The 24,040-nt window shown below is 42.0% G+C and overlaps 1 protein-coding gene and 1 pseudogene across 1 annotated transcript in view; one reads left to right on the top strand and one right to left on the bottom strand.

Annotated features, from left to right (window-relative positions):
* Window positions 1-24,040, bottom strand: part of HS3ST4 (heparan sulfate-glucosamine 3-sulfotransferase 4) — a 462,364-nt gene that overhangs the window by 63,842 nt on the left and 374,482 nt on the right. The window lies entirely within an intron of this gene.
* LOC104661760 lies at window positions 22,478-22,832 on the top strand (annotated as a pseudogene).

Below are 24,040 nucleotides of genomic sequence, written 5' to 3'. Positions count from 1 at the left end.
GAAGAGCATTTCTGAGAGTAATAGTGTTTGAGCTGTCAGACAAGTTCAAATTTCCTTTCTTCCAATTTCTCCCCAGGATACTTGAATTATCTGTGCCTCAGTGTCCTCATCTTTAAAACCAGGCTATCAATGGGACCTCTTTTTTTGGTAGAGTTATTGTAGAGATCAAATGAGATCATGAATATTGGCTCCCCAAAACATGCCTGACACGTTGCGCTCAGAAAGTAGCAGATCCCATTACTGTCAATGTTGACACTGACTTCCTCCATTAAGTCCGCTCCTGTGCTAAAGCCTTTAAGACTGTCTGAAATAGAGTCTAGAACAGAGACAGGCGGCAGATCTAGATGCACAGTCCCCAAAAGGAAGCTCCCCTTCCTTCCTCCTTAATGTGAGTGGCTTTGCCTGTAGCAGCAGAGGTTCTGCCTGAGTTCAAATCCTTGCTCTGCTACTGGTAACTTTGGACAATTACTAAACTTCTCTGCACCTCAGTTTACTGAATTTGTATAACAGGGATAATAATGGTGCCTTATACTACTAATGCGATTGTGATGTTTAAATGGCATAATGCATACAAAGTGCCTGATAAATAGTAAGGGTGCAACAAATGTTTGCTGTTGTTATTATTATCATTACCGTAATTATTACTAGACCCAGGGAAGCTACAGGGCTTTCAGGCGGTCCTGCCAGAGTCTGCTCCTAAATGTATTCAAGACTACAAGCTTGACTACTTTTCCTTGACTGCCAGCTTTAAATGAGCTCTTCATTTTCAAAGGATACATTTGATAAGTTTGTGCATTTGCATGCTGCCAAAAGCCCCCTGTGGCTTCTACAAGTCCAGATTATTCTGTTTATTCCTTCAGTCACAGCTGTCGTATTATTCTGTTTATTCCTTCAGTTACAGCTGTCATTTATCGTGCGGAGGCAGCTCGTTTATTACGTCTCGGGCATCCCAGGCGCCTGCTCAGGGTAGCCCTGTAAACTATATCTGCCTGCCTCTGTCACCAAGTGAAATAGTGACAGTGGCACCCACAGTACTGGTCACCAGCAAAGGGGCCTGAGAAAATGTCGGGCTGAGAAATTCCTGGGAAGAGCCCCTTCTTTTCTTCCTGCCAAGCACCACAAACAGTGAGAGCCGACTGTTTCGCTATCATTTTTCTGAATTGGTACCAACAGCTGCTTTCATCCTTCTACAAAACAAACACTGTCGTTTCCCTGTTTTATTATTAACACATTCTGGCATAATTGCTTGGGCTCTCAACTGTGACCTGTTAGAGATTCACTCAGCCGTGGAATTTTCCAGGGGAATACAGCGTCGTAGTTAAAGACTGCAATATGCATTTTTCCCAACCAAATCTATTTGCCTGTAAGCCCTCAAGTCAAATCTCATGTTGAATTTGTTCAAACATAAATTAATAGTTGAATTTACATAGATTTAATGTCATATAATCTTTCTGGTCTGGGAATTTATATTCAAGACTAGATGCATGAGCTGAGATATATGGTGTTTAATGCTGAAAATAATTTTAAGCCCTCTGAAGCCCAATCCTCTTGCACATTACTAAATCAAAGCAGCCAATCCTTTCTAACAAGACCACACAAAACCTGCTGCTGCCAACTAATAAATACACATTTAGGATTTGGGCCATGTGCATGTGTTTATTTTAATTTTTTTTAAATAAAGCACAAACAGCCTGGGAGTGATGGCTCACGCCTATAATCCTGGCACTTTGGGAGGCCGAGGCGGGTGGATCACGAGGTCAGGAGATTGAGACCATCCTGGCTAACATGGTGAAATCCTGTCTCTATTAAAAAATACAAAAAAATTAGCCGGGCGTGGTGGCGGGCACCTGTAGTCCCAGCTACTTGGGAGGCTGAGGCAAGAGAATGGTGTGAACCCGGGAGGCGGAGCTTGCAAGTGAGCCGAGATCACACCACTGCACTCCAGCCTGGGTGACAGAGCGAGACTCCACCTCAAAAATAACTAACTAAATAAATAAATAAAATAAAGCACAAACAGCTTTCACATCCCAACCCACAATGACACAGACACTGCTCATTTCTCATTTTTTTTACATATTTTTTGAAACCAAGTTTTGCTCTGTTTACCTACACCACAGTGCAGTGGCACAGTCATAGCTCACTGAATCCTCAACTTTCTGGGCTTAAGTGATCCTCCCACCTCAGGGGCTAGGACTACAAGTGGTACCACCTCACCTGGCTAATCTCTTTTTTAATTATTTCTAGAGATGGGGTCTTGCTATGTTGCACAGGCTGGTCTCAAACTCCTAGCCTCAAGCAATCCTCCTGCCTCAGCTTCCTAAAGGGTTGGAATTATAGGCACAAGCCCCTGTGCCCAGCCACATGGTTCATTTTTGAGGCTTATTGAAAGTGCTTAAGATAAACATCCCTTCAATGATATCTACATAAATGTCATTTGAATAGACCGCATTCATGCATGCTGCCAATACTCACTAGGTCCCCAGGATACCATTGGCCTGGGAACTGGACATCCAGCAGTGAATAAACCAATGAAGTTTCTGCTTTCATGGAGCTGACATTCCAAAAGGGGACTGATAAGAAAATAAACACAAATAAATGTGTAGTATGTCAGGTGGCAATAAGTGCTCAATAAGCACAGTGGAACAAGGGGTTAACTTTTGCTCCTACAAGAAGGCATGACGGCAATACAGCCAATTGTAAAAGGTGATCAGGAGCTGAAAGACAGGGGCAGAGAGCCATGCTGATCTCCAGATACCATAAACTGTTATCAACATGATGCGGCTATTCCTCCCAAGAGGTGGGGCCTATTTCCCTGTCTCCTTGAATCTGGGTTTGCTACTGCTCAAAGCAATGCCACATAAAGTAAGCATGACCAGTAAAATGCATGAGAATGGTTTTGTGCCAGTCTCTGACCCTGGGCCCTAAATGGCCTTGCAGTTCCTGCTTTTATTCACCATTTTGGAACCCCAGGACCACCATGATGCAAAGAGACTGAGGTGTCCCAGTGAATAGCCAGCACAGTGGCCAGACAAGTGAGTGAGGCACCATGGACTGTGGGAGGACTGCAGCTGCATGAATGAACCCAGGTAAGTAGAACAGAAGAGTCGCTCCACAGAGACATGCAGAATAATATATCAGTGTTGTTCTGAATCATAAAGCTTTGGGACATTTTGTTACGGAGCACTAGCTAGCCACAACACCAAGACAAAAAGTGTTCCCAGAAAAGAGAATAGTAATGTCAAGATTCTGAGGCACCTGTATTTGGTAAAGAGAGATTCAGCAAATCACAAAGTGGCCATTGTGGCTGAAAGAAAATGTGCATGAATGTATGAATTCTCAACCACTCTGAACAATTTCTAAGGAATTCAGAGTGCCTACTCTATGAACCCTTACAAGCAGTGGCTACTTCTGTTTCCTACCATCCTAATACCCCAGTAGCTGCTATCAATTGAGGTATAACTCTTGTTACTTCAATTAATCCTCATGGCAGGATTTTCCCAGTTTAGAGATGAAGAAACTGCTAGTTTCTTTCCCAGCTAACCAAATCTACCCAGCTAGTGAGTGGAAGAACCAAAAACTGTTCTAATTCTAAAGCCCATGTTTTAATCACTATGCTTCCTTAGCTCCCAACCCTTATCCCCCACTTTATGCTCATTGGCTGGCGTAGTTTCTTCCAATCCCACTCTTTTCACTGCGGGCATTCTTGTAGTAATAATGAGCCTAAGACACTCTAGAACAACATTTCAATTAATGCCAACAACTCAGCCTACCTGAATGTGATCTTTCAGGCACAGCAAGTCTAGCTCAACCAGCTGGATGGTTTGAGTCCATTCAAAGCCACTGCTTTAGCCGAGTTAACCTAAATACTGTGCTCCTACCGAATTGCCAGGATGCCTGTCTCCCTCCGCATTGAACCCACACAGCTACAAGCACGTTATGCCTCTCTCTCATGTTATTCCTGCCCTTAGTTTATCGTCTGTACTTGCAAGTGCGTTGTACTTTAACAAAGCTTGTGAATATTCAGGGGGGCGGAGCAAGATGGCCGAATAGGAACAACTCCAGTCTCCAACTCCCAGCGCGAGCGACACAGAAGACCGGTGATTTCTGCATTTTCAACTGAGGTACTGGGGTCATCTCACTAGGGAGTGCCGGACAATCGGTGCTGGTCAGCTGCTGCAGCCTGACCAGCGAGAGCTGAAGCAGGGCGAGGCATCGCCTCACCTGGAAGCGCAAGGGGGAAGGGGATCCGTTTTCCTAGCCAGGGGAACTGAGACACACAACACCTGGAAAATCGGGTAACTCCCACCCCAATACTGCGCTGTAAGCATACAGGCATTCCAGGAGAATATATCCCACACCTGGCCGGGAGGGTCCCACGCCCACGAAGCCTCCGTCACTGCTAACACAGCAGTCTGCCGCGATCTATCCGCAAGGCAGCAGCGAGGCTGGGGGAGGGGCGCCCGCCATTGCTGAGGCTTAAGTAGGTAAACAAAGCCGCTGGGAAGCTCGAACTGGGTGGAGCTCACAGCAGCTCAAGGAAGCCTGCCTGTCTCTGTAGTCTCCACCTCTGGGGACAGCGCACAGCTGAAGACCAACAGGGGAAGTAGCGGGAGCCGGTGCAGACGCGAACGACTCTGTCTGACAGCTTTGGGGAGAGCCGCGGATCTCCCAACGCGGAGGTTGAGATCTGAGAACGGACAGACTGCCTGCTCAGGTGTGTCTCTGACCCCTGAGTAGCCTAGCTGGGAGAAATCCCCCACTAGGGGCAGTCTGACACCCCACACCTCACAGGGTGGAGTACACCCCTGAGAGGACACTTCCAAAGGAAGAATCAGACAGGTACACTCGCTGTTCAGCAATATTCTATCTTCGGCAACCTCTGCTGCTGATACCCAGGCAAACAGGGTCTGGAGTGGACCTCAAGCAATCTCCAACAGACCAACAGAGAGTCCTTCTGACTGTCAGAAGGAAAACTATCAAACAGGAAGGACACCTATACCAAAACCCCATCAGTTCGTCACCACCATCAAAGACCAGAGACAGATAAAACCACAAAGATGGGGAAGAAGCAGGGCAGAAAAGCTGGAAATTCAAAAAATAAGAGCGCATCTCCCCCTGCAAAGGAGCGCAGCCCATCACCAGCAACGGATCAAAGCTGGTCAGAGAATGACTTGGACGAGAGGAGAGAAGAAGGCTTCAGTCCATCAAACTTATCAGAGCTAAAGGAGGAATTACGTACCCAGCGCAAAGAAACTAAAAATCTTGAAAAAAGAGTGGAAGAATTGACAGCTAGACTCATTAATGCAGAGAAGATCATAAACGAAATGACAGAGATGAAAACCATGACACGAGAAATACGTGACAAATGCACAAGCTTCAGTAACCGACTCGATCAACTGGAAGAAAGAGTATCAGCGATTGAAGATCAAATGAATGAAATGAAGCGAGAAGAGAAACCAAAAGAAAAAAGAAGAAAAAGAAATGAGCAAAGCCTGCAAGAAGTATGGGATTACGTAAAAAGACCAAATCTACGTCTGATTGGGGTGCCTGAAAGTGAGGGGGAAAATGGAACCAAGTTGGAAAACACTCTTCAGGATATCATCCAGGAGAACTTCCCCAACCTAGTAGGGCAGGCCAACATTCAAATTCAGGAAATACAGAGAACGCCACAAAGATACTCCTCCAGAAGAGCAACTCCAAGACACATAATTGCCAGATTCACCAAAGTTGAAATGAAGGAAAAAATCTTAAGGGCAGCCAGAGAGAAAGGTCGGGTCACCCACAAAGGGAAGCCCATCAGACTAACAGCAGATCTCTCGGCAGAAACTCTACAAGCCAGAAGAGAGTGGGGGCCAATATTCAACGTTCTTAAAGAAAAGAATTTTAAACCCAGAATTTCATATCCAGCCAAACTAAGTTTCATAAGTGAAGGAGAAATAAAATCCTTTACAGATAAGCAAATGCTTAGAGATTTTGTCACCACCAGGCCTGCCTTACAAGAGACCCTGAAGGAAGCCCTAAACATGGAAAGGAACAACCGGTACCAGCCATCGCAAAAACTTGGCAAAATGTAAAGACCATCGAGGCTAGGAAGAAACTGCATCAACTAACGAGCAAAATAACCAGTTAATATCATAATGGCAAGATCAAGTTCACACATAACAATATTAACCTTAAATGTTAATGGACTAAATGCTCCAATTAAAAGACACAGACTGGCAAACTGGATAAAGAGTCAAGACCCATCAGTCTGCTGTATTCAGGAGACCCATCTCACATGCAGAGACATACATAGGCTCAAAATAAAGGGATGGAGGAAGATCTACCAAGCAAATGGAGAACAAAAAAAAGCAGGGGTTGCAATCCTAGTCTCTGATAAAACAGACTTTAAACCATCAAAGATCAAAAGAGACAAAGAAGGCCATTACATAATGGTAAAGGGATCAATTCAACAGGAAGAGCTAACTCTCCTAAATATATATGCACCCAATACAGGAGCACCCAGATTCATAAAGCAAGTCCTTAGAGACTTACAAAGAGACTTAGACTCCCATACAATAATAATGGGGGACTTCAACACTCCGCTGTCAACATTAGACAGATCAACGAGACAGAAAGTTAACAAGGATATCCAGGAATTGAACTCATCTCTGCACCAAGCGGACCTAATAGACATCTATAGAACTCTCCACCCCAAATCAACAGAATATACATTCTTCTCAGCACCACATCGCACTTATTCCAAAATTGACCACATAATTGGAAGTAAAGTACTCCTCAGCAAATGTAAAAGAACAGAAATTATAACAAACTGTCTCTCAGACCACAGTGCAATCAAACTAGAACTCAGGACTAAGAAACTCAATCAAAACCGCTCAACTACATGGAAACTGAACAACCTGCTCCTGAATGACTACTGGGTACATAACGAAATGAAAGCGGAAATAAAGATGTTCTTTGAAACCAATGAGAACAAAGATACAACATACCAGAATCTCTGGGACACATTTAAAGCAGTGTGTAGAGGGAAATTTATAGCACTAAATGCCCACAAGAGAAAGCAGGAAAGATCTAAAATTGACACTCTAACATCACAATTAAAAGAACTAGAGAGGCAAGAGCAATCACATTCAAAAGCTAGCAGAAGGCAAGAAATAACTAAGATCAGAGCAGAACTGAAGGAGATAGAGACACAAAAAACCCTCCAAAAAATCAATGAATCCAGGAGTTGGTTTTTTGAAAAGATCAACAAAATTGACAGACCGCTAGCAAGGCTAATAAAGAAAAAAAGAGAGAGGAATCAAATAGATGCAATAAAAAATGATAAAGGGGATATCACCACTGACCCCACAGAAATACAAACTACCATCAGAGAATACTATAAACGCCTCTACGCAAATCAACTAGAAAATCTAGAAGAAATGGATAATTTCCTGGACACTTACACTCTCCCAAGGCTAAACCAGGAAGAAGTTGAATCCCTGAATAGACCAATAGCAGGCTCTGAAATTGAGGCAACAATTAATAGCCTACCCACCAAAAAAAGTCCAGGACCAGATGGATTCACAGCTGAATTCTACCAGAGGTACAAGGAGGAGCTGGTACCATTCCTTCTGAAACTATTCCAATCAATAGAAAAAGAGGGAATCCTCCCTAACTCATTTTATGAGGCCAACATCATCCTGATACCAAAGCCTGGCAGAGACACAACAAAAAAAGAGAATTTTAGACCAATATCCCTGATGAACATTGATGCAAAAATCCTCAATAAAATACTGGCAAACCGGATTCAGCAGCACATCAAAAAGCTTATCCACCATGATCAAGTGGGCTTCATCCCTGGGATGCAAGGCTGGTTCAACATTCGCAAATCAATAAACGTAATCCAGCATATAAACAGAACCAAAGACAAGAACCACATGATTATCTCAATAGATGCAGAAAAGGCTTTTGACAAAATTCAACAGCCCTTCATGCTAAAAACGCTCAATAAATTCGGTATTGATGGAACGTACCTCAAAATAATAAGAGCTATTTATGACAAACCCACAGCTAATATCATACTGAATGGGCAAAAACTGGAAAAATTCCCTTTGAAAACTGGCACAAGACAGGGATGCCCTCTCTCACCACTCCTATTCAACATAGTGTTGGAAGTTCTGGCTAGGGCAATCAGGCAAGAGAAAGAAATCAAGGGTATCCAGTTAGGAAAAGAAGAAGTCAAATTGTCCCTGTTTGCAGATGACATGATTGTATATTTAGAAAACCCCATCGTCTCAGCCCAAAATCTCCTTAAGCTGATAAGCAACTTCAGCAAAGTCTCAGGATACAAAATTAATGTGCAAAAATCACAAGCATTCTTATACACCAGCAACAGACAAGCAGAGAGCCAAATCAGGAATGAACTTCCATTCACAATTGCTTCAAAGAGAATAAAATACCTAGGAATCCAGCTTACAAGGGATGTAAAGGACCTCTTCAAGGAGAACTACAAACCACTGCTCAGTGAAATCAAAGAGGACACAAACAAATGGAAGAACATACCATGCTCATGGATAGGAAGAATCAATATCGTGAAAATGGCCATACTCCCCAAGGTTATTTATAGATTCAATGCCATCCCCATCAAGCTACCAATGACTTTCTTCACAGAATTGGAAAACACTGCTTTAAAGTTCATATGGAACCAAAAAAGAGCCCGCATTGCCAAGACAATCCTAAGTCAAAAGGACAAAGCTGGAGGCGTCACGCTACCTGACTTCAAACTATACTACAAGGCTACAGTAACCAAAACAGCATGGTACTGGTACCAAAACAGAGATATAGACCAATGGAACAGAACAGAGTCCTCAGAAATAATACCGCACATCTACAGCCATCTGATCTTTGACAAACCTGAGAGAAACAAGAAATGGGGAAAGGATTCCCTATTTAATAAATGGTGCTGGGAAAATTGGCTAGCCATAAGTAGAAAGCTGAAACTGGATCCTTTCCTTACCCCTTATACGAAGATTAATTCAAGATGGATTAGAGACTTAAATGTTAGACCTAATACCATAAAAACCCTAGAAGAAAATCTAGGTAGTACCATTCAGGACATAGGCATGGGCAAGGACTTCATGTCTAAAACACCAAAAGCAACGGCAGCAAAAGCCAAAATTGACAAATGGGATCTCATTAAACTAAAGAGCTTTTGCACAGCAAAAGAAACTACCATCAGAGTGAACAGGCAACCTACAGAATGGGAGAAAATTTTTGCAACCTACTCATCTGACAAAGGGCTAATATCCAGAATCTACAAAGAACTCAAACAAATATACGAGAAAAAAACAAACAACCCCATCAAAAAGTGGGGAAAGGATATGAACAGACATTTCTCAAAAGAAGATATTCATACAGCCAACAGACACATGAAAAAATGCTCATCATCACTGGCCATCAGAGAAATGCAAATCAAAACCACAATGAGATACCATCTCACACCAGTTAGAATGGCAATCATTAAGAAGTCAGGAAACAACAGGTGTTGGAGAGGATGTGGAGAAATAGGAACACTTTTACACTGTTGGTGGGATTGTAAACTAGTTCAACCATTATGGAAAACAGTATGGCAATTCCTCAAGGATCTAGAACTAGATGTACCATATGACCCAGCCATCCCACTACTGGGTATATACCCAAAGGATTATAAATTAGTCTACTACAAAGACACATGTACACGTATGTTTATTGCGGCACTATTCACAATAGCAAAGACTTGGAATCAACCCAAATGTCCATCTGTGACAGACTGGATTAAGAAAATGTGGCACATATACACCATGGAATACTATGCAGCCATAAAAAAGGATGAGTTTGCGTCCTTTGTAGGGACATGGATGCAGCTGGAAACCATCATTCTTAGCAAACTATCACAAGAACAGAAAACCAAACACCGCATGTTCTCACTCATAGGTGGGAACTGAACAATGAGATCACTTGGACTCGGGAAGGGGAACATCACACACTGGGGTCTATCATGGGGAGGGGGGAGGGGGGAGGAGGGAGGGATTGCATTGGGGAGTTATACATGATATAAATGATGAATTGATGGGTGCTGACGAGTTGATGGGTGCAGCACACCAACATGGCATAAGTATACATATGTAACAAACCTGCACGTTATGCACATGTACCCTAGAACTTAAAGTATAATAAAAAAAAAAAAAAAAAAAAAAAAAAAAAAAAACAAAGCTTGTATGCTCAAGCCATAGCTGCCAATAAAACCAAGAATTCTAAGAAGGTGCAATAATTTAAAGTAGACCCATAAAATTGGCTGGTCTGGGACTGACTAGTGGTGAAGGTTGAAGAGAGTTCTTTTTTCTTTTTTCTGTGTGTCATTGATGGAGAAATGAATTATACTCAGAAAACAAAGGCTAGGGACGAACTATTAAATTTGTAGTTGACAATATATAAGCTTCATAGACATCCCAAGGAGGAATGCTGAGACTAACCAAGTTTAAGGTATTGAAAATTATTTCAAAGAAGGGAATGTCCAATATTGCAGAAGATAATGTATTCTTTCTAGTACTGAAAAACCAGGCTGGCGTGGATGAATAATTGAGGCGTTTGAGAATCACAGGAATGCTCTTTGGGAATGTATCAGGCAATGTATTTAAGAAAAACAGATTCCAAGCATATTTATACCCCAGCCAGCTGAGAAAAGGATGTAAGGCTCATGGTATATTATTCCCTGAGCACTTCTATCCAGTTTACTGTCATGTTCCCCAAAGTGTACAGACTATTTGTCGAAAACTGCAAAAGACCACATCCTGCAATGAGGTATGCATGGCACCTGTTAGATTCATAACTAGAAATAACAAATTCCAATGGAAAATATTCTGCTATTCATTCATCATTTCAACAAACCTTTCTTGAGCATTGATTATTGGATCAGCTCCACATTGACTGCTAGAAATACAGCATTGCCCTGTTCTCAGGTAATTACTACCTAATCAGAGGAAAAGACTTGTTAATGATGCTCATAGAGTGCTCTGAGTACTATGGGAGATATGAATGGGTGCTTTGCAACCGCCCAGGAGGTTGGCTAGCCCATATTGCAGGAGAGAGAGTCAGGAAAATGGTTGATCTGAAAGAGTTTTCTGAACTTAATGACACTAGGTGTGAGTCTGTTTTTTGAGATGGAGTGTCGCTCTGTCACCAGGCTGGAGTGCATTGGTACCATCTCGGTTCACTGTAACCTCTGCCTCTCGGGTTCAAGCAATTCTCCTGCCTCAGCCTCCCAAGTAGCTGGGACTACACGCGCGTGCCACCATGCCCAGCTAATTTTTGTATTTTTAGTAGAGACAGGGTTTCACCATATTTGCCAGGCTGGTCTCGATCTCTTGACCTCATGATCTGCCTGCCTCGGCCTCTCAAAGTGCTGGGATTACAGGTGTGAGCCACCATGCCCTGCTGATGTGAGTCCTAAAGTAAAATTTAGTCAGACAAAGAAAACAGGGACCGACATCCCCCAAAGTGAAAAGCTTGCTTGAAGCTCAGAGTCGGGACATGTGCATTCATATATATGGAGAACATGGTAGTTACAGGAAAGCAGGCAGGAGATAAAATTAGAAAGTCAGAGTGGCCAGGTAATACACTGCATTGTGTGTCAAGTCTGGGAGATAAGGCTTTGCTTGAATGGATGCTAAACATGAAAAATGCTAAGAATGATAGGAATATATTAAGGAATATATATAATGATAGGATACATTAAGAATGATAGGAAAATATTCAGTGAATAAACAATGTATCATAGGGAACCAGCCTCTTTCTGTTTCCCCTTCCATCATTTGTAGTATGTTGGCTTTTGTCTTTGGTACCTATCACTCACTGCCAGATGGATGCTCCAGCTCCAGACATCACAGCAACATTCAAAACAAGAAGGAGGGATAGACGCAAGTGGCATTGGCCCTTTACATCTCTTTATCAAGAAGTCAAAAACATTCCCAGCCCCCAACAAATGTCTACGTACCTCTCAACATCCAGAACATGCCACAAGGTCCCTACCTAGTTTGCAAAGAAGGCTGGAAACATATTAAGCTTTTCCAGCCATAAGAAACAGAAAAATGAATGTTTGTGAATGGTTTAGCCAGACAACTGTACCTGATGTGAAACTTACAGCAGAATTTTCATTTTGGAAGATAAAAGGGAAACACTGCCAAAAGCTATGGAGAAGCTACAGATTTCCTGCCCTCAGGGGGTCCTGAGTATAATGATGTGGGACGCGGAGGGAGCCGCATGAAAATGCTCCTTCATGTAAGCAGAAGGCTTTTTGTTCAGAAACCGGAAGGCTGAGGGGGATTACTAACATATTCAGTAAGAATAATCAAACCTGGAAAAATAACGCAAGATCTTGATGGCACAAACATGGACTTCTCTACCAATTGCTGTAATTTTATAGTTATATTCAAGTAGCACATTGGAGCTTACAACATAAATAATTACGCTTTGTCTTATTCAGTCCTGTGATAACCTGAGAGGTAAAGAAAACTAAATACTCAAGAACTAGAAGCAGTAAGTCTTCCACCCAAAAGTGACACAGGTAGCAACTGTCAGAAACCAAATTCAAACCCAGGATATATGGTACCATATCCCCAGCACCACACTATCTCTTTGACAGAATAGCAAACAAATGTAATGATATCTACAGTGTGTTTGACGCTGTAAACATATTTAGAAGTTAAGAGTAAAAGTTCTGACCAGGCCCGGTGGCTCACGCCTATAATCCTAACAATTTGGAAGCTGAGGAGGGAGGATCACTTGAGCCCAGGAGTTTGAGACCATCCTGGGCAACATAGTGAGACCCTGTCTCTATAAAAACACAAAAAATTAGACAGGCATGATGGCATACCTGTAGTCCCAGCTACTTGGGAGGCTATGGTGGGAGGGTCACCTGAGACTGGGAGGTCAAGGCTATAGTGAGCCAAGAACATGTCACTGCACTCCAGCCTGGGTAGCAGGAGACCCTATCACAAAAAAAAAAAAAAAAAAAAAAAAAAAAAAAAAAAAAAAAAAGGATCTGAACTCTCGAAGCATGATAGATCTCCAAATTTGCCTAATCTTAAAAAGTTTTCAAGAGTAATTCTGACTACACAAATTTCAACCTCAGCATTGACACTAGTATCCAATGTCCCTGTAAGAGGGGGCTGGCTGCATTCTTTCTAAAGGCTGCTGTGAAGTGGACATAAAATGGTGCATCTAACATGCTCAGCACATTGCCAGACACAGAGCAAATGCTCAATAAATGTTTGTTGATTAAAGAAACTGAAAAATAGCAAGAATGGTAATGCTGTTTACTATGTGCTAGACACTGTACTAAGTCGTGGCATGTATTAACTCATTTAAGTTCATTAGATAATTCATCATATTTGCCCCATTTCATAAACATGCTCTTTTCTCTTTTTAAAAGATGCTTTACCTAAGTTGATTTATTTTTTGTAGAGATTTACTTTTCTACTACAATGAACAACTTTTTGCTTAATGCGAACAAGTCATCAGAATCACCAAACTCAGTGATCTTGAAAGTGTCTTAGTAACTAGACAATGAGAATTTTCTAAATTTTTCTGATTTTCTTCAAACTAAATGTCTTGTTTCCATGGAAAAGTTATAGGACAAAGCACTAGTGTTACATTACTATTCTAGGATCTGATCGTAAAATACACACTGTACACAAAAAAACAATTCAAAGATTTTAAAGTGTGATAACCACAAAATAAGAAATATAAAAACTGATTGTCTATCTAAAGACAACCTAAAATACTGAAGAAAAATATTTCTAAAGAGTTGTCTGGGGTGCAAAAACACACCTTTAGCCAGTGCACTGTATTGACTCTCGTGTATAACAATGGGATGTTACTCTGTTTTAGGTACCATCTTAAATTTCTAAGACTCAGACCACCACCATGCATATATCCCTGCCAATCACAGGGCTCTAGAGATTCCTAGTCTGATGCTTGGTACCACTTCTGATGCCCTGTGTCCCACACCAAAGCTATCACCAGCTCATCCACCAGAGTACACAATTCCAGATGGCAAGTGGAAGATGGAACATCGTTCTTCTAGATTGCCTTGCTCTCCTAAAAGTTAAGACCCCTCATCTAGAACCCTAAGGAGTCTGAATCAGAATAAGCCTAAGAAATAGTTCATTCAAATGTTTTCTGAGAGCGAAGAACACAGAGGCCCAGAAAGGAAAGGCATTTGCTGAAGGCCACACAGCATGTGAGTGGCCCCTGTGGACCCAGAACCCAAGCTTCCCGGTGCCAAAGTTTTACATGACTCTGTGCTGACTTTCTCAAACTGTTCTCCCCTTCATGTGTAATGATCCTTCCTTCAGCTGCATCAAAATCCAAAGATAGGGAAAGGCTACTTCATAGATGTGAAGGGCCCATCGGAGGAGGAGATGGGAGAGTCGTTTGGCCCAAGTCATGCACTTCCAGTGGGCTCCAATTTGAGACCTCTCATGAGTGTTCCAAATGCGGTGATGCACTTAGTTATATGCTAACGTGACAGGTAGAAGAAAAGGTGCATTCCAGGGGAGGGACTAGGGTGAGGGAACTAAAACACCTGGGATACAAAATTGAAAGAAGCGTGATCCTGAGAGTGAGTGAGAGCCCCCTTCAATGTTATACCCTAAGAGCTTCACTTTCCTCGTTTTGGTTCCAGCCCTGGTGCGTCCTACAGCTTCACACTTGAGTCTTGCAACCGGCCTTTGGTGTGTGACTAATGCATGTATTTTAAAATAAATCTTCTAATCATCATGTAAACAGTGTGACTATATTGCATCGCATTTTTTATTAGGAAAAGCATTAAATGTAAGCAGTGGACAGATGCCACCATTTTATAACCTTGTTTTGGCATGTCATAATTTTTTAATATAACAAAAGCCTCAGAAAATGCAAGTGCCCTGAACTTCTCAAAAATTGAGATGCGTCGAAGCACCAAAATACTTCTTTTTCCCTCTGGAGTCTGCTTTGGACTTAGATTCCTCAACCCCTTGCTTCCCGTCCTCCATCTTCAGTCCTAAAACAGCACTTTTTGCCACAACCCCGCAACCCCCGAACTCCCAATTTCCATAGCTGCTTCCCCATCATCTTCCAAATCTGACCCCTTTCTCCCTCACCCCTCATCTCCTCCCAGGGATGTTTTCATAGTGGGTTCTGTTTTATGTGCTCCCTCCTCGCACCACAAAGAATTTCATCTACAGGGTTTGTGGAGCTCCGTGTAGGGACCCCTATGGGGCTTCATGCATAATTAATGACAATTCAGCTACACATGTTTTCTATTAGCAATTCAGCCTCTGTTAGGACTTTTTAAAACACACTTTGCAATTTGCCAAAATTCTGAGAGACATTTATAGAGGAAAAATTCATAAAAGCACAGAATGTCTGAGGTTTCTGGAAGGAGGCTTTAATGAAGAATTTCTCCCTAGAGGAGCATTTCTTGAAATGCTTTCTGCTCTGTACCACAAGTTTCTCCAGATGAGTAGGAGACTAAATCGCAGGTCTCCTCAAAAACAATGTCAATGGAATGCATTTTTTAAAAAATGGTCCCAGGTTACCATAACAACCAAGGTTCCAACATCATGTTGACTAACTGCAAAGTGATATGATCAGGAAGACCAGAGCAGAGAACAAAAGTATCAGGTTGCTATAGCAACTGGATATACAGAAAATGGAGTTGTTTCAATAGGGAAGTTTTCCATGCAAAAGTACATGTAAAGCATCCTTCTACGGTGAACGATTATCCAGGAAATTTTTACATTACCCAAGAGCTGTTCCATCATTTTGTTTGGATGCCAAAGCTCTAAGACGCTGTATAACATACAGTCTGAAAACTTAGTGACTGTAAACAATAGCCATTTATTTATCTTATGAGTCTGTGGGCTGGCTGGGAAGTTTTGCTGAACTGTGCCAAGTACAGGTTATATTAGCTGGGCTATGCTCATAGGATTTCAGCTAGGCTTGTTCTGATGTCTGCAGCTGGGAGCTGGCCACTATAAGAAGGCATCAACCGTGATTACTTCACTTTGTTCCATGTAGTCTTTCATCCTCTAGCAGGTTACCCTGGATGTGCTTTTATGGAGGAACAAGGTTCCAAAACAAAGCCAAGTCTCAGAAGATCCCTTGGTGCCTAGGCTCAGAAGACCCCTTGGTACCTGGGCTCAGAACTGGTAAGTGATCACTTCCACCACCTTCTATTTGCTAAAGCAAGGCACATAGCCAGCCCAGATTTACAAGGTATAGAAACAGATACCATTTCTTGTTGGGAGAGGCTGCAACATCCTATTCTAAAGAATGTGGGCTGGGTGCAGTGGCTCACGCCTGTAATTCCAGCACTTTGGGAGGCTGAGGCAGTTCGATCACTTGAGCCCAGGAGTTTGAGACCAGTCTGGGCAACATGGAGAAACTCTGTCTCTACAAAGAAATATGAAAATTACCTGGGCATGGTGGCCTGTGCCTGTAGTCCCACCTACCCTGGAGGCTGAAGCAGAAGGATCACTTGAACCCAGGAGGTTGAGGCTGCAGTGAGTTGTGACTGAGTCACTGCATTCCAGCCTGGGTGACACAGCAACACCCCATCTCAAACAAAATACATAAATAAAGAATGTAGATATTGGCAGAAGTGGAGAATTGGGGTCATTTTTGCAAACAATGTATCAAGATGCCAACATTTACATATAAAACACCCTTGAAATCATACACATAAGTTGGAATGCAAAAATCAAACAATTCACCTACATATTAAAAGGCATTTGGCTTCCAGAGAGCAAAACAATATCAGAAAAGGCCAAAATACATCTCGTATGCTAGATACAGCTTCCAAGGATGTATTTTCAGGATTTTGTACTTGTTCTTTAATTTCAATCCCTTCCTTTAAAACTGAAAAGTCAAGCGACCACTTGAGCCCCGAAGGGCCTATAATTGAGGTCGGAGATGAAATTGCCTGAAATGTTCATTCACCTACTGAATGGAGAGGGGAAGTTTAGGGAGGTGATTAAAAGTGTGGAGTCAGATGGCTTAGGTTCACACTTTCTTTCACACTCTGAGTGGTTATGTAAATTTGGGGAAGTCCCCTGATGTCTATGGTGCTCAGAACCCTCACCTGTAAAATGAGGCTAGAATATTACTCTATTTTATTGATCCTAAGATCTACGTTTAACTTTTTAATACAGCTGACATTTGGTGTACCACATCATTGATGTCATGTCACAGTCAAATATAAAATAGTTTTGTGTCCTACAACTGATGGCATCTTAGGGTCACTGAATGTGGCAATGCCTTCCTCAGGGGACTGGGTTAATCTGTGTGGACTGATTAGAATAATGTCTGTCCCCAGTAAGTGCTCAGTAAATGTGAATTAGGAGGAGGAGGAAAATACACCTTTGGAATACATGCTGAGGGGTTATAGAGGTAGATATGCGAAGTATGTGCATTCAAGTTGTACAGAGTTTGAATATTTGAAAGTGAAGCACAGTCTAAGTCTATTCCAGGATTACACTAGTCTGTTCTAATGCTGCTAATGAAGACATAGCCAAGACTGGGTAATTCATAAAGGAAAGAGCTTCAACTGTGACTCACAGTTCCACACAGCTGGGAAGGCCTCACAATCACGGTGGAAGGCAAAGAAGGAGCAAAGTCACGTCTTGCATGGTGGCAGGCAGGCAAGTGAGACCATGTGTAGGGGAACTGCCCTTTATAAAACCATCAGATTTTGTGAGACGTATTCACTACCATGAGAACAGCATGGGAAAGACCCGCCCTCATGATTCAATTACCTCCCACCACGTCCTTCCCATGACACCTGGGAATTATGGGAGCTACAATTCCAGATTTGGGTAGGGACACAGCCAAACCATATCAGGGATGTTGTCTTTTCTGGAGATGTGAATAAAGCTGAACTTCCCTAATTATTGGTTAGTGCCAGCAGCAATTTTTCTTGACTTTATTTAACATCAACCCTAGGAGGACAATTTCATTTTCCCAAGTTAAGAAAGAGAAAACAGAATCAGTGAGGTGGCACGGGGGTGGCTGGGAAGGGGGAGTGGGAATACCATACTTAGGGTCACAAACTAACTTAGTGGCAGAGAAAAGTTATGCCCAAATATCTTTGGCTCCAAATTGTTTTCAGTCATCTCCCTTGGGACACAACCTAGCAGAGAAGGGGACCACTGGATGACACTATTATTTTAGTGCTCAGAATTATGCATTCAAAATGAGGAGGGGCAGCAAATCAACGCTGATTCAGAACTTATCTCTAGGAGGTGGTTGGAAGCAGCTATTTTGTTGGACTCGGGGCTGGAGACTTTGAAAATAATATTTGCACAGGAAGCACGTTTAGATATTTTATTTTTATTTCAATTGCATTTTGTTTGGAGGGTATGTGGAAATGTTGTTAACTAGAGATGATGAGCGACAAAACACCCCTCTAGGCAACCAGTGCAGCCTAAAAAATGGTGCTTAATCCCCTCTACCTCTCAAATTCCCATGCACTTACAAGGACCTTCCTACCTGATCTAGCTCCTGGGAGTCCTCATATGACTCTATCTGTATCTGCAGTCCTGTTCCATGGCACAGACCCTGCCAATGATTATTTACTACATAAAATTTGCTGATGCCTACACAACCCCACAGGAATTCATTCCATATATAGAACTGATGTCCACAGAACAGATGTCCCTGAGCATTGCATACTGCAAAGGGATCTCCTTCCTTTGGTCATAGAAAGAATGTAGAGTGAGGCTCTCATTCTCAAGTGAGATGCAGGAAATTGTGTGGAATTCTGTGGTGCCAATTAGGCGGGAGAAATTCAGCACTTTATTCTACCTGCTCTTCTGCAAGTGCACACTGTCTTTCTGTAATTAACCTTTGGAGTGTCTCAACACTGCAGCTGCTGTTGGTGAGTCTCATTTATGTAAGCGACAGGTTTGTGTTGGAAGTCACCCAGGTTTCTTGCAGATGCTCAGAGAATGAGTAGATGGAAAGAGGAAGAAGAAAGGAAGAGAAGGAAAGAAGAAGGAAGGGACTGAACAGGGAACAGATTAAAACTTTTCGCCTTTGTTCATTTCTTATGTAGAATGTTTCATTTCCTCAAATAACAGATAGTACAAAATGATGCAGTGATAATAATCTTGCTCTCGAGAACATCATTAAAATGTTCCATCTCTCTTGCAAAAGAATACTGTTCCTCCCACCTCTTTACAAATTCCCTTTTAAAAATTTTTGGCCAAGAAAAATAAGTTTTATATGATAGACATGTAGGACTTCCTTTATCTGATCATTAGCTCACACCCCTTGTATTGTTTGTAAAAACTCTTAACCATCTCTGCTTTTACCCCACATACAGGTGTTCATGTCCTAAGCAAATCACTTACAAAGCAAGTCTCCTGTTGAGTTGTCTTACACGTGCCTTGCATTTTAGGGTTCATAGTGAAGACTACTCTTCTTTATGAGATTGTAAAGATATGGCATATCATACAATGGGCAGCTGCATAGATCTCACGTCCACCTCTTTTGAGTAACATAATGTCATAAAAATGGACAGACATGTGCCTTATTAATGTATATGTGATGTGCAATTATTTTGTCGTCCTGTTTTGCTCTTTTCTATCACAACTAAGAAGCCAGTGCAAGGTTTTGGAACTTGATCTCTAATTTTCCTCTATCTGAACTTCTCCATCTAGACTGTCAGTAGTCTAAGGTGTGATTCACTTCTTACTTATACTCAATCTCCTGTGACTAGGCTAGTGTAGAGAGGCTTAGAAACTAAGAATTCTCAATAAATGTTGAAATTCATAAGAATCATTTTGCCTCTGCTCCCTCTTTATCTCTTACTTTGTGGTTTACTCTATGCTTGCTGACTGTCCAACCTTACTGGACCATATTTTATTTTTATATTTTTTTTTTTTACTTTTTTTTTGAGTTCAGGGGTACAAGTGCAGGTTTGTTACAAAGGTAAATATGTCATGCAGGTCTGTTGTACAGATTATTTCATCACCCATTTATTAAGCCCAGTACCCATTAGTCATTTTTCCGTATCCTCTCCCTCCTCCCACCCTCCACACGCTGAGAGGCCCCAGTGTGTGTCATTCCTCTGTATGTGTCCAGATGTTTTCATCATTTAACTCCCACTTATGAGTGAGAACATGTGGTATTTAGGTTTTCTGTCCCGTGTTAGTTTGCCAGTGATAATGGCCTATAGCTCCATCCAAGTCTCGGCAAAGGACATGACCTCATTCTTTTATATGGCTGCATAGTATTCTATGGTGTATATGTACCACATTTTCTTTATGCAGTCTATCATTGATGGGCATTCAGGTTGATTCCGTGTCTTTGCTATTGTGAATAGTGCTGCAATGAATATATGCCTGCTTGTGTCTTTATAATAGTATGTTTTATGTTCCTTTGGGTATATACCCAGTAATGGGATTGTTGGGTCAAATGGTATTTCTGCCTTTAGGTCTTTGAAGAATCATATGAATAAAAGCTCAACATCATTGATCATTAAGAAATGTAAATCAAAGCCACAATGAGATACCATCTGGAATGTATTTTAATTCAACCTCAAATTCACTTTACTGGTGATCATGGTATGAACAGCCACATAATTAAGACTACAATCCTGCTGGGCATGGCAGCTCACGCCTGTAATCCCAACACTTTGGGAGGCTGCAGCAGGCGAATCACCTGAGGTTGGGAGTTCGAAATCAACCTGACACAATATGGGAAATCTCATCTCCAATAAAAATACAAAATCAGCCTGGTGTGGTGGTGCATGCCTGTGATCCCAGCTACAGGGGAGGCTGAGGCAGGAGAATCACTTGAACCTGGCAGGCGGAGGTTGCAGTGAGCCAAGATCACGCTATTGCACTTCAGCCTGGGCAACCAGAGCGAAACTCCATCTAAAATAAAAAAAAAAAGACTACAATTCTAGCTCCTGCCTCTGCTTCTAGGCCTTCTCAGTCCTGGCCTACACCATAAATGCTATCTGAACTACTCTGGCTGACTTCAAGTTTCTCCTTAACCTGGTCCTATGTACCCTGTGTTTTTCCCACCAGTCCCTAAACATCTTCCGTGACATCTATGTGCTTCACTGCAGCTTCTGCACGATGCTCAGTCCTCCCTCTGGGACTTTGCTGGTGGTCTACCCCACACCTAGCAAGCCTCCCTTCTGCCCTCTATACCCTAAGCACCTTGTTAAACATTAAGACAGCATTGGAAACTTTGTTTTTTCTTGGATAGGGATTAAAGGTAACATTTAAAAACCGAGTTTAGTTTAAAAGATTTCCATCATCTCTTGCAAGGGCAGAAGATTTGGCTACACTGGGCATTCCCTCCTATATGACATCTATTGGAGAGAGATGAACAATGGCTGCTTTCTTAAAGAGGGTCTGTGCTGTCTGGCTCACCATAGTCCCCACCACGCAGACAGCACATATGTGGACAATGGCCCCATTTACTCGTTTATGTTACCTACCTAGCTTCTTATATATTTTAGTCGTGAACTTAATCGACTCCCTAAGATCTAATTTAAGGCCATTTCCTCGAGAAAGTGGATCCTGACAGTGTTTTAGTTGTCTCCCTGAGGGAGTAGAAGATGTTAATTATCAACATGAATGTCCTAATTTACTGGAATTTACTAGTTACCCACGGCTTTGTGGCATCTGGAGGTTCATGACTGGCATCCAAACAACACTCTGTGTCCCCAGTCCATGCAATCAGCTGGGATGCTTCACACAAGAGAAAGGTTGTATCAGATGCCCTTTAACATGCTTGCCAACTCAGCTTAATATGGTTCTGTGAGCATCTCCCCTACCCATTTTCTTTCTTTATTTTTTTAAGAGACAGGGTCTTCCTCTGTCACCCAGGCTGGAGTGCAGTGGTGCAAACATAGCACACTGCAGCCTCAAACTCCTGGGCTCAAGCACTCCTGCCACCAAACCTCCCAAGTAGCTAGGACTATAGGTGTGCACCACCACACCTAGCTAATTTTTAATGATTTTTTGTTTTGTTTTGTTTTTTCAGTAGAGACAAGGTCTCCCTATGTTGCCCAGGCTGGCCTCAAGCTTCTGGTTTCAAGTGATTCTCTCACCTCAGCCTCCCAAAGTGCTGGGATTACAGGTGTAAACTACCGTGCCCAGACTCATTTTCTCCTTATCACACATACATGACAAGGCTGAGCATGGTCTCATTAGCTGAAAACGGATAGGACAGACAGGGAACAGACAGAGGCTATAATTCAACCAATGGAAGGGGTTGGGGAAGATGCTGGAGATGATAGAAATGCTTAGATCCAGCTCTGGGTTACAAGAGAAAGTCAGACTTTCCCAGGAACTCTGGGAAGTATGGAGAGATTCATGCGATGAGCTCAGCACAGGACACCAGAGTGTCCTGGCATCAGCAGCATGAGAGCAAAGTATGAGCCTCGACAGCAGGATTCATGGCAGGGGAAGCATTCAGAAAGTTCATTCTGCTCTTTGACCAAGTATTGGTTAAAAGGAAAGCAGTTGAAACTGTAACCAAAGGAGGCATATGCTTCCAGAAATATCTCATGAAAAAATATTGCAAGCAACAGAAGTAGCTGTTGGATCGGGCTCTAAAGTGAAGGTTGAAGAGATTCAAACAGTTAGCATGAAAGTTGGTGATAAAGTTCTCCAACTTTGGTGCCAGAATATGCAGTGAAAGTTGGAGATAAAGTTCTTCTCCCAGAAGATGCAGGCACCAAAGTGGTGCTAGGTGACAGGAATTATTTCTTATTTAGAGATGGTGACATTCTTGGGAAGTATGTAGACTAAAATAGATCACTATTGAAATCAACATGAGCTCATGCATTCCACTGAAGTTCTGAAATCTTTCATCATGTAAATAATTTTCATGCCACCCTTTTATAATAAATGAATTATATCTAAACTAAAAAAAAAAAAAAAAAAAAAAAAAACTATACCAATAGTCCATGATGCATGGCAATGAAGATGATTCCAAAACAGAGGAAGGTGGGCAAGGATGCAGGCATTGGGCCAAGGTTCAGGTACAATTGTTTCATCCCTGGGATCAAAAATGGTTGAGTAAGGCAAAGTAGGTCCTCATTTCATTGACAGCACCCAATATGTTATCAGGGCAGAAATCTCGGTGAGAAGAACAGGCAAGACTCCCACTGATTAAAGTTTAATGTGCCCCAATCATGTTGCCAAGCACTGTTGACAAAGTTGTGACTACCCCATTTTATAGATGAGAAGACTAAGGCCCAGAGGACATTAAACAGCACATCAGAACTGGATCCAAGAGTTGAACCAGCTCTGTGTCTGATTCCAAAGTGTCTTTCTCTAAATGCTTTTGAGTTGGAAGAAATTGAGTTGAATTTGGACTTGGGGAATGCAGCCCTGAGATAGAAATTTAATGGCTGAATAACGGGCATGTGCTGTTTTACCCACTCAAAGCTCATTCATCTTTTTCTCCATTTTTAGCCCACATACTTCAGGTAGAACTCCATCAGCAACTCCAGATGGTGGAACACATGATGTAACCTAGCTAGAATATTTCACCTCCCTCGCCACAGAATGATTCATTTCAGGATGAGCACATGACCTAAATCAGTCCAACTAGGGTGAATCTTGACCTTTATAGGAGCCACTAGGAGAAAACAAAAACAAAAATGAAAAAAGCAAGCTTCTTTTCCCTTTTTCCTATGGAACTTGGATAGGAGAATTTGAAGATACAGTTGCTAGTTCCATCTTGCCACCATGAGATTCTATCTGTTCGGAGAATGAAGTCAACACAGATATCTGAGCCCTGAGATTAATAAAGAAAAAGAAACTGATAAACAAAGCCTGATGACATCATGTGAGCCCCTGAGTCAAACTACACTTAGAGATGGAACAACTTATCCTTTTCATATTCCTGAGTTAAGAAACTCCCAGCCACTTAGACTAGTTTGGTTAGGTTTTGCGTCACTTCCAATAAAAGTCCTACATTAATTCTGGACAAACAGTAAAGTCAAAAGTAG

Source organism: Rhinopithecus roxellana, chromosome 20, assembly GCF_007565055.1.
Source record: "Rhinopithecus roxellana isolate Shanxi Qingling chromosome 20, ASM756505v1, whole genome shotgun sequence".
Classification (NCBI taxonomy): Eukaryota; Metazoa; Chordata; class Mammalia; order Primates; family Cercopithecidae; genus Rhinopithecus; species Rhinopithecus roxellana.
The sequence above is the reverse complement of the archived record's forward strand: the minus strand, read 5'-3'. Positions and strand labels throughout refer to the sequence as shown.